Source organism: Anopheles coluzzii, chromosome 2 (genome assembly GCF_943734685.1).
Source record: "Anopheles coluzzii chromosome 2, AcolN3, whole genome shotgun sequence".
In the NCBI taxonomy this organism is placed as follows: Eukaryota; Metazoa; Arthropoda; class Insecta; order Diptera; family Culicidae; genus Anopheles; species Anopheles coluzzii.
Window position 1 is genome coordinate 66,551,968 of NC_064670.1, and position 9,952 is coordinate 66,561,919.

Sequence of the window (9,952 nt, forward strand, 5' to 3'; positions counted from 1 at the left end):
ATAGCTACGTTATGCAACGCGCCAGCGATTAAGCGATTAGTGGCTCCAGAGAGGATGCATTAACCAACGGATCGGCAAGTAGTGAAATTAATTTAGAAAACATAAATAGGCTGCAAAAGCATCTGAAAGGTTAAGCACTTCGTGCAGTTAGCGTATCAATGCTTAACCCAGAAAACCGTTGCGCTCGTAATAACCAGGCTCGACAAAATGGTCGGGAACCCTGAAAGCATTTACAAGTCTTTACTGCTAGAATTACTAGTGATAAAACATATAACGACAGATAATCCTTCAGCATTTTTAGAATTTTCCAACGCTTTGCGCAATCTCATTGACAACATGGTGTTGTTGAAGCAAGAAGGATTTTTGAATGACCAAAGGCTGCTAAACGATTTAACATCAAGGTTTTCAACCGAACTTCGGAACGAAAGGTTCCCAGATAGCAAAGCCGAAGGCCTTTGTATGGGAGCCATCGCGCTGATCAAGGCTCACTTTTTCGCGCGCATAAAGCAAAATGTGCGCGAAGGCGAAAAAAAACCCGAAAGCGCTTCGTGTCCTCTCTCGTGTTTCTAGTTTTATTCTCTCTCGCATGTCCCAGTTTTTCGACCCCAGACTCTCTCCCAGTTTTTCGGATTGAAATGAGAATTCACTCTCTTGATTTGGTTGCGGCAGTCTAGCTGCTTCACACTCTTTATTCTCTTCTTTTTGCAGTTCCCACAAGAAGATTCACACATGTGTTCTCACATACTTACATACACACACACGGTGGTTGGAAGCCTGGCGCGGCTGTTTCCAATTCTGTCTTTTCTTCTTCCCTCTTCACACCGCGCTGGAGCCCGTGGTGGTGCGCGTGTTCAGCCTGCTTGGTTCAGGAAAGATGTCATCAGATTTGGCGCGCCTCAACCGCGGTGTTGTATGAAGGCTGTTGATGAAAGTACACAATTAATAGACACACTTTGTTAAAAAGATTACACTTGATTTAAAGATGTGACAAACTTACCTTTGTGCTTGAGGATCAATTGAAACTCTAACGCCTGTGCACACAGTGTCACACTTTTTAAGTAGTTTGAGGAACAGCTAGCGGTAGCAGCACACATCTGAAACTTGTAATGTGCAAAACATTGCATATTAGAATAATATTAGAATTAGAATAAATGTCACATAGCACTAGACACTTAGAAAAGGACACTTACCCAAACAATTAGATGATAAAAATTCGTCCTCCGATGAAGCAGAAAGAACACCGCGGATGGCGCAGTATGGAAAGTGTTTCACGCAGGAAAAATAGTTCACGCAGCACACAAACACACACTCTCACATCCACGGTTCAGAGCACACTGAAGTCGCTCTTTGGCTTGGATGGAAAAGAGCAAACACCCTGATGAGTGCGATGGAAGAAAATGACGTGTGTTCAACAGGGATGGGTAGAATCCAACATACGAAGTGTGCAGGAGAATTCTCTTCGTGTGGCAAGAGAGAATTGACTAACACCCTGATGAGCGAGAACGCAACAAACGTTGTGGAATGTAGAAACGGGATAGGAATAGTAAGCGAAGGCAGTTTTTGGACATGAGGGGGTTGAAACTGGGAGAAAAAAGCTTCGGTTGCTACTTGGGTTGAACGAGAATCGAACCGTTCGAACAGTTCGGTAAAGTGCACGAACGAACGAGATTCTTAACAAAAAACGACCAGGACTTTTGGAAGAAACTGACTACACCGAACGCGTTCGAACGTTCCGTTCATTGTTCGACGACACACATAAATGTGGTAATGAAACGTGCAAAATCATATTGCTTTCTCGCTCTTTCTCGCACCGTGCGAACGGGTCGTCAGAGATCAAAATGTACCCTGTTGGTGTTGAAATCGTACCCATACAACTCAATTCCTCGAACGCCGTCGAATTTGTCAGGCAGTGTTCGATACGTGTGCTGCAAGGTGTTATAAATGACAAGGTGAAGTTGTTCAGAGCAAAATGACATTTCTCGACTTGACATTTCTCTTCCGGGGGCTACGGTATAAAAATCGGGGAGGGCTGGTGCGGGGTAATGAAATTTGTATGCAGAGAGTGACAGATGTCCCCCACAATGTCGCCCAGCAAAAGCGATAAAAATCAACCTTCTAAATACATTATCCTTGGTGTGCTGTTGGTTTGGAAATCGTATCTATACGACTGAATTCATCGAACGCGTTCGAACTGGTGCTCGATCTGTGTTCTGTTGGTGTGTAAATCGTACCTACACAACTGAATTCATCGAACGCGTTCGAACTGGCTCATTTGTGTTCGATCTGTGCTCTGTTGGTGTGGAAATTATACATATACAATTCAATAGATCGATCCCGTTCAAACGGATTATTCATTATTCGCGAATGAACTGAACTGGAATTGCGCTCATCATGTTGATCCATATTTAAGTAGTTTTTTTTATAGAATCCTTGAGTGTGTATAAGGCATAGGGTACAATATATGCTGGAGGCATCTATGCTCGTATTAGTTTTATACATGCTAGTTTTTGGTCGGTTTTTCGATAGCTAGCCAGACAGCAGATGGGCCGAGTCTTTAATGTTTTTAAATTATTGGTGTCAACCGCAGAATGAGTACTTCTTTGGCTACAGTATGCGTCTATGGCGGGTAAATGAAAAAGATAACGAGCGTTCTTTGTAAATAAACACCCCATGAAAAAAAGAACGAAAGAATCGTCGTTCACGTACGGTTCTTTTTGGTGAGCGAACTAGTTCGTTCGCGTTCGGTGAAAAGAATCGTTTTGCCCATGCCTAGTTGAAACACACGATAAGTACGAAACAAGATAACAAGAATCTTACGCTACAAGACCTAGCAGAATGGCTGAAACCCTCTGAAGAACTAGCCATTATGCGGCCACGAACGAAGGAGTATCCAAGCAAGAAAGGTCGAAACATCAAAATATACAGCATTGTCACAAAGGGCCAGAAAAGGAAACAATATGTATAATTTGTGGATTTCCTCACGAAACCACTCGTTGCAGGCAATTGAACGGTAAGACACCCAATATAAAATTAACTCTTTTTATTCGGCATAGAATTTGCACCAATTGCTGCAAGTACAGCAACCATAACACCAAAAACTGTCGCCTATCAGCACAATGTAGTGTGGTACGGTTACGGCAAAAGGCATCATAGTATCTGTTGTGTACTGGATTGCCAAACTACGATGAGTTTCAATCGATAGGTTTATTCAAACTGAACGTGTTATTTGCATTCCCTACTTTTTATAGTTCAGAATGTAACAACGTGAACTATGATCAATTAATAATTATTACATGAAAATGTTATGATTGCAATGTGTGCTATGATCCAACATAATTATAACCGCAGGACTCCACACAGCATAACACGGAGCGCAACATAACAACTGACAGCTGCTTAACGCTTCAGCAAACGCTGTATTGCCGGTACCATGTTATGAATATCCGTAGCAGGCCGCTCATTTCTCATTGGAAAGCTACCAACCTGTACCGACAGTTAATGAAACGCTTTACCTCCTTTCCCAAGCGTTTTCTTACGCGTTTGGCAGCAGTCAGTTGTTATGTTGCGCTCCGTGTTATGCTGTGTGGAGTCCTGCGGTAACTGAATGATCCAACATCTCTCCCCTTAATTGGTACTTCTGGAATGAATTGAGTGTTCGGTAGCTGTTTGGTAGCTCGGAGATGCCTAATCCCGGAAACAATGTTTGAAGGTGTGTATTATGGATCTGTTGGTTAAAACATCTGTCTTCAAATTCAACCAGTTGGTGTGTGCTCGTATCGATTCCGGCTCAGCTCCTCCGTGCTTACTTGGGCTGAGAAGCGACGAAACAGTTTGAAACGGTATGGAAATATACCTGCAGTAACTTTTTCGTCCCAATTGGTGGTTCGAAATACATTTGATTGTGCGTTTCGAAATACTTTCCCTCCTTTCCCTCATTTCCCTCCTTTCCCTCCTTTCCATCCTTTCCCTCTTTTCCCTCCTTTCCCTCCTTTCCCTCCTTTCCCTCCTTTCCTCCTTTCCCTCCTTTCCCTCCTATCCCTCCGTTCCATCCTTTCCCTCTTTTCCCTCCTTTCCCTCCTTTCCTCCTTTTCCTCCTTTCCCTCTTTTCCCTCTTTTCCCACCTTTCCCTCCTTTCATTCTTTTCCCTCCTTTTTATCTTTCCCTCTGTCGCTGACGATAATTAAGCTTTAAAAACGAAGCGTTGCTGGTCACTACTTGCTGAATAGCTACGTTATGCAACGCGCCAGCGATGCGTGCTTTTTCAACGATTTTATGGAAAACATAGGCTAAGAAGAAAATACTGATGGACGACGGTCAGCATTTTTTGAGTATAAATTCAATTGAAACCAGTTGGTGCGTTTATTATTGTGCTTAAGTCGGCGTGTACTGTGCCTGTCTTGGGTTGCTGCTCCGAAAGACACTTTCGTGTGCGCGACAAATGGTGGCTCCAGAGAGGATGCATCAACCAACGGATCGGCAAGTAGTCAAATGCCCTCCTTTCCCTTCTTTCTCTACTTCCCTCCTTTCCCTCCTTTCCCTCCTTTCCCTCCTTTCCCTCCTTTTCCTCCTTTCCCTCCTTTCCCTCCTTTACCTCCTTTCCCTCCTTTCCCTCCTTTCCCTCCTTTCCCTCCTTTCCCTCCTTTCCCTCATTTCCCTCCTTTCCCACCTTTCCCTCCTTTCATTCTTTTCCCTCCTTTTTATCTTTCCCTCTGTCGCTGACGATAATTAAGCTTTAAAAACGAAGCGTTGCTGGTCAATACTTGCTGAATAGCTACGTTATGCAACGCGCCAGCGATGCGTGCTTTTTCAACGATTTTATGGAAAACATAGGCTAAGAAGAAAATACTGATGGACGACGGTCAGCATTTTTTGAGTATAAATTCAATTGAAACTAGTTGGTGCGTTTATTATTGTGCTTAAGTCGGCGTGTACTGTGCCTGTCTTGGGTTGCTGCTCCGAAAGACATTTTCGTGTGCGCGACAAATGGTGGCTCCAGAGAGGATGCATCAACCAACGGATCGGCAACTAGTCAAATGCCCTCCTTTCCCTTCTTTCTCTCCTTCCCTCCTTTCCCTCCTTTCCCTCCTTTCCCTCCTTTCCCTCCTTTTCCTCCTTTCCCTCCTTTCCCTCCTTTCCCTCCTTTTCCTCCTTTCCCTCCTTTCCCTCCTTTCCCTCCTTTCCCTCCTTTCCCTTCTTTCCCTCCTTTCCAACCTTTCCCTTCTTTCCCTCCGTTCCCCCAATTCCCTCATTTCCATCCTTTCCCTCCTCATTCCTTTCCCTCCTTTTCCTCCTTTCCGTCTGTCGCTTACGATAATTTAGCCTTAAAAACAAAGTGTTGCTAGGTAGCAATACTTGCTGAATAGCTACGTTATGCAACGCGCCAGCGATTAAACGCGCTTAACGATTAAATGGAATTTAACGATTTAATGAAAAACATAGGCTAAGAAGAAAATGCTGATCGACGACGGTCAGCATTTTTAGAGTATAAATTCAATTGAAAAAAAAATAATGAAGGCATTATTTGCCAATAGCCAGTTGGTGCGTTTATTATTGTGCTTAAGTCGGCGTGTACTGTGCCTGTCTTGGGCTGCTGCTCCGAAAGACACTCTCATGTGCGCGACAAATGGTGGCTCCAGAGAGGATGCATCAACCAACGGATCGGCAAGTAGTCCAATGCCCTCCTTTCCCTCCTTTCCCTCCTTTTCCTTCTTTCCGTCTGTCGCTTACGATAATTTAGCCTTAAAAACAAGCGTAGCAATACTTGCCGAATAGCTACGTTATGCAACGCGCCAGCGATTAAACGCGATTAACGATTCAATGGAATTTAACGATTTAATGGAAAACATAGGCTAAGAAGGAAATGCTGATCGACGACGGTCAGCATTTTTAGAGCATAAATTCAATTGAAAAAAAAAATAATGAAGGCATTATTTGCCAAGAGCCAGTTGGTGCGTTTATTATTGTGCTTTCCCTCCTTTCCCTCCTTTCCCTTTTTACCCTCCTTTCCCTCTTTTCCATTCTTTCCCTCTTTTCCCTCCTTTCCCTCCTTTCCCTAATTTCCCTCCTTTCCCTCCTTTCCCTCCTTTCCCTCCTTTCCCTCCTTTCCCTCCTTTCCCTCCTTTCCCTCCTTTCCCTCCTTTCCCTCCTTTCCCTCCTTTCCCTTCTTTCCCTCATTTCCCTCCTTTCCCTCCTTTCCCTCCGTTCCATCCTATCCCTCCTTTCCAACCGTTCCCTCCTTTCCCTCCTTTACCTCCTTTCCCTCCTTTCCCTCCTTTCCCTCCTTTCCCTCCTTTCCCTCCTTTCCCTCCTTTCCCTCTTTTCCCTCTTTTCCCTCCTTTCCCTCCTTTCCCTCCTTTCCCTCCTTTCCCTCCTTTCCCTCCTTTCCCACCTTTCCCTCCTTTCCCTCCTTTCCCTCCTTTTACTCCTTTCCCTCATTTCCCTCCTTTCCATCCTTTCCCTTCTTTCCTCCTTTCCCTCCTTTCCAACCTATCCCTCCTTTCCAACCGTTCCCTCCTTTCCCTCCTTTCCCTCCTTTCCCTCCTTTCCCTCCTTTTCCTCCTTTCCCTCCTTTCCCTCCTTTCCCTCCTTTCCAACCTATCCCTCCTTTCCAACCGTTCCCTTCTTTCCCTCCTTTCCCTCCTTTCTCTCCTTTCCCTCCTTTCCCTCCTTTCCCTTCTTTCCCTGCTTTCCCTGCTTTCCCTCCTTTCCCTCCTTTCCCTCCTTTCCCTCCTTTTTCTACTTTCCCTCCTTTCCCACCTTTCCCTCCTTTCCCTCCTTTTCCTCCTTTTCCTCCTTTCCCTCCTTTCCCTCCTTTTCCGCCTTTCCCTCCTTTCCCTCCTTTCCCTCCTTTAACTCCTTTCCCACCATTCCCTCCTTTCCATCCTTTCCCTCATTTCCCTCCTTTCCATCCTTTCTCTTCTTTCCCTCCTTTCCCTTCTTTCGAACCGTTCCCTCCTTTCCCTCTTATCCCTCCTTTTCCTCCTTTCCCTCCTTTCCAACCTTTCCCTCCTTTCCCTCCTTTCCCTCCTTTCCCTCCTTTCCCTCCTTTCCCTCCTTTCCCTGCTTTCCCTCATTTCCCTCCTTTCCCTCCTTCCCCTCCTTTCCCTCCTTTCCCTCCTTTCCCACCTTTCCCTCCTTTCCCTCCTTTCCCTCCTTTCCCTCCTTTTCCTCCTTTCCCTCATTTCCCTCCTTTCCATCCTTTCCCTTCTTTCCCTCTTTTCCCTTCTTTCCTACCGTTCCCTCCTTTCCCTCTTTTTCCTCCTTTCCCTCCTTTCCATCCTTTCCCTCCTTTTCCTTCTTTCCGTCTGTCGCTTACGATAATTTAGCCTTAAAAACAAAGCGTTTCTAGGTAGCACTAATTGCTGAATAGCTACGTTATGCAACGCGCCAGCGATGCGCGCTTTTTCAACGATTTTATGGAAAACATAGGCTAAGAAGAAAATGCTGCTCGACGACGGTCAGCATTTTTAGAGTATAAATTCAATTGAAAAAATAATGAAGGCATCATTTGCCAAGAGCCAGTTGGTGCGTTTATTATTGTGCTTAAGTCGGCGTGTACTGTGCCTGTCTTGGGCTGCAGCTCCGAAAGACACTTTCGTGTGCGCGACAAATGGTGGCTCCAGAGAGGATGCATCAACCAACGGATCGGCAAGTAGTCCCTCATTTCCTTCCTTTCCCTCCTTTCTCGCCTTTCCCTCCTTTCCCTCCTCATTCCTTTCCCTCCTTTTCCTTCTTTCCGTCTGTCGCTTACGATAATTTAGCCTTAAAAACAAAGCGTTGCTAGGTAGCAATACTTGCTGAATAGCTACGTTATGCAACGCGCCAGCGATTAAGCGATTAGTGGCTCCAGAGAGGATGCATTAACCAACGGATCGGCAAGTAGTGAAATTAATTTAGAAAACATAAATAGGCTGCAAAAGCATCTGAAAGGTTAAGCACTTCGTGCAGTTAGCGTATCAATGCTTAACCCAGAAAACCGTTGCGCTCGTAATAACCAGGCTCGACAAAATGGTCGGGAACCCTGAAAGCATTTACAAGTCTTTACTGCTAGAATTACTAGTGATAAAACATATAACGACAGATAATCCTTCAGCATTTTTAGAATTTTCCAACGCTTTGCGCAATCTCATTGACAACATGGTGTTGTTGAAGCAAGAAGGATTTTTGAATGACCAAAGGCTGCTAAACGATTTAACATCAAGGTTTTCAACCGAACTTCGGAACGAAAGGTTCCCAGATAGCAAAGCCGAAGGCCTTTGTATGGGAGCCATCGCGCTGATCAAGGCTCACTTTTTCGCGCGCATAAAGCAAAATGTGCGCGAAGGCGAAAAAAAACCCGAAAGCGCTTCGTGTCCTCTCTCGTGTTTCTAGTTTTATTCTCTCTCGCATGTCCCAGTTTTTCGACCCCAGACTCTCTCCCAGTTTTTCGGATTGAAATGAGAATTCACTCTCTTGATTTGGTTGCGGCAGTCTAGCTGCTTCACACTCTTTATTCTCTTCTTTTTGCAGTTCCCACAAGAAGATTCACACATGTGTTCTCACATACTTACATACACACACACGGTGGTTGGAAGCCTGGCGCGGCTGTTTCCAATTCTGTCTTTTCTTCTTCCCTCTTCACACCGCGCTGGAGCCCGTGGTGGTGCGCGTGTTCAGCCTGCTTGGTTCAGGAAAGATGTCATCAGATTTGGCGCACCTCAACCGCGGTGTTGTATGAAGGCTGTTGATGAAAGTACACAATTAATAGACACACTTTGTTAAAAAGATTACACTTGATTTAAAGATGTGACAAACTTACCTTTGTGCTTGAGGATCAATTGAAACTCTAACGCCTGTGCACACAGTGTCACACTTTTTAAGTAGTTTGAGGAACAGCTAGCGGTAGCAGCACACATCTGAAACTTGTAATGTGCAAAACATTGCATATTAGAATAATATTAGAATTAGAATAAATGTCACATAGCACTAGACACTTAGAAAAGGACACTTACCCAAACAATTAGATGATAAAAATTCGTCCTCCGATGAAGCAGAAAGAACACCGCGGATGGCGCAGTATGGAAAGTGTTTCACGCAGGAAAAATAGTTCACGCAGCACACAAACACACACTCTCACATCCACGGTTCAGAGCACACTGAAGTCGCTCTTTGGCTTGGATGGAAAAGAGCAAACACCCTGATGAGTGCGATGGAAGAAAATGACGTGTGTTCAACAGGGATGGGTAGAATCCAACATACGAAGTGTGCAGGAGAATTCTCTTCGTGTGGCAAGAGAGAATTGACTAACACCCTGATGAGCGAGAACGCAACAAACGTTGTGGAATGTAGAAACGGGATAGGAATAGTAAGCGAAGGCAGTTTTTGGACATGAGGGGGTTGAAACTGGGAGAAAAAAGCTTCGGTTGCTACTTGGGTTGAACGAGAATCGAACCGTTCGAACAGTTCGGTAAAGTGCACGAACGAACGAGATTCTTAACAAAAAACGACCAGGACTTTTGGAAGAAACTGACTACACCGAACGCGTTCGAACGTTCCGTTCATTGTTCGACGACACAAATAAATGTGGTAATGAAACGTGCAAAATCATATTGCTTTCTCGCTCTTTCTCGCACCGTGCGAACGGGTCGTCAGAGATCAAAATGTACCGTGTTGGTGTTGAAATCGTACCCATACAACTCAATTCCTCGAACGCCGTCGAATTTGTCAGGCAGTGTTCGATACGTGTGCTGCAAGGTGTTATAAATGACAAGGTGAAGTTGTTCAGAGCAAAATGACATTTCTCGACTTGACATTTCTCTTCCGGGGGCTACGGTATAAAAATCGGGGAGGGCTGGTGCGGGGTAATGAAATTTGTATGCAGAGAGTGACAGATGTCCCCCACAATGTCGCCCAGCAAAAGCGATAAAAATCAACCTTCTAAATACATTATCCTTGGTGTGCTGTTGGTTTGGAA

General features: G+C 44.8%; 2 long non-coding RNA genes across 2 annotated transcripts; both read right to left on the reverse strand.

Moving 5' to 3' along the window:
• Positions 1-436: 436 nt before the first annotated feature.
• LOC125906765 (uncharacterized) lies at positions 437-1,782 on the reverse strand. The gene is made up of 3 exons (XR_007452105.1): positions 1,191-1,782; positions 998-1,100; positions 437-919 (listed from the first exon to the last, which is right to left on the reverse strand). It is a non-coding gene; the product is annotated as an uncharacterized LOC125906765 (long non-coding RNA).
• A 6,449-nt stretch (positions 1,783-8,231) lies between these two features.
• On the reverse strand, positions 8,232-9,693 carry LOC125906769 (uncharacterized). The gene is made up of 3 exons (XR_007452109.1): positions 8,991-9,693; positions 8,798-8,900; positions 8,232-8,719 (listed from the first exon to the last, which is right to left on the reverse strand). It is a non-coding gene; the product is annotated as an uncharacterized LOC125906769 (long non-coding RNA).
• Positions 9,694-9,952: the final 259 nt, after the last annotated feature.